General features: G+C 43.7%; 1 protein-coding gene across 3 annotated transcripts in view; it reads right to left on the reverse strand.

Annotated features, from left to right (window-relative positions):
* zgc:66433 (uncharacterized protein LOC321250 homolog) overlaps positions 1-355 on the reverse strand; it is a 50,431-nt gene that overhangs the window by 19,697 nt on the left and 30,379 nt on the right. The window lies entirely within an intron of this gene.

Genomic DNA, 355 nt, shown 5'->3' on the forward strand with positions numbered 1-355 from the left:
TAAACCCCCCCCCCCCAGTGAGTCCACCTCCATTAGCACCGCAGTGGAAAACTCAACAACTCTTTTATAACTCCTTAAACAGCTACAAACTGCTTTCACTGCTTTCAGTCAGCAAGGCGCTCATGCAGGACTTGAAATGTCCACCGGTCCTCTCTCTGTCCCACATTCAGAAGGGCCGTGGACTGTCTCCACATGTAGTTTCTCTTCTTCAAGTCAAATAATCAGTATACAGAGAGATGCATTTCCTTATCTTTGTGTCAATAACAAGACTATGGCTATGTACAGAGCAACTTTCACTCAAAAATGCTGCCTCTAGATTTATTTAGATAAGGCCAATCCAATACATCTAAGCACA

Source organism: Morone saxatilis, unplaced genomic scaffold (assembly GCF_004916995.1).
Source record: "Morone saxatilis isolate NCDOM2014 unplaced genomic scaffold, NCSU_SB_2.0 Contig22, whole genome shotgun sequence".
Classification (NCBI taxonomy): domain Eukaryota; kingdom Metazoa; phylum Chordata; class Actinopteri; family Moronidae; genus Morone; species Morone saxatilis.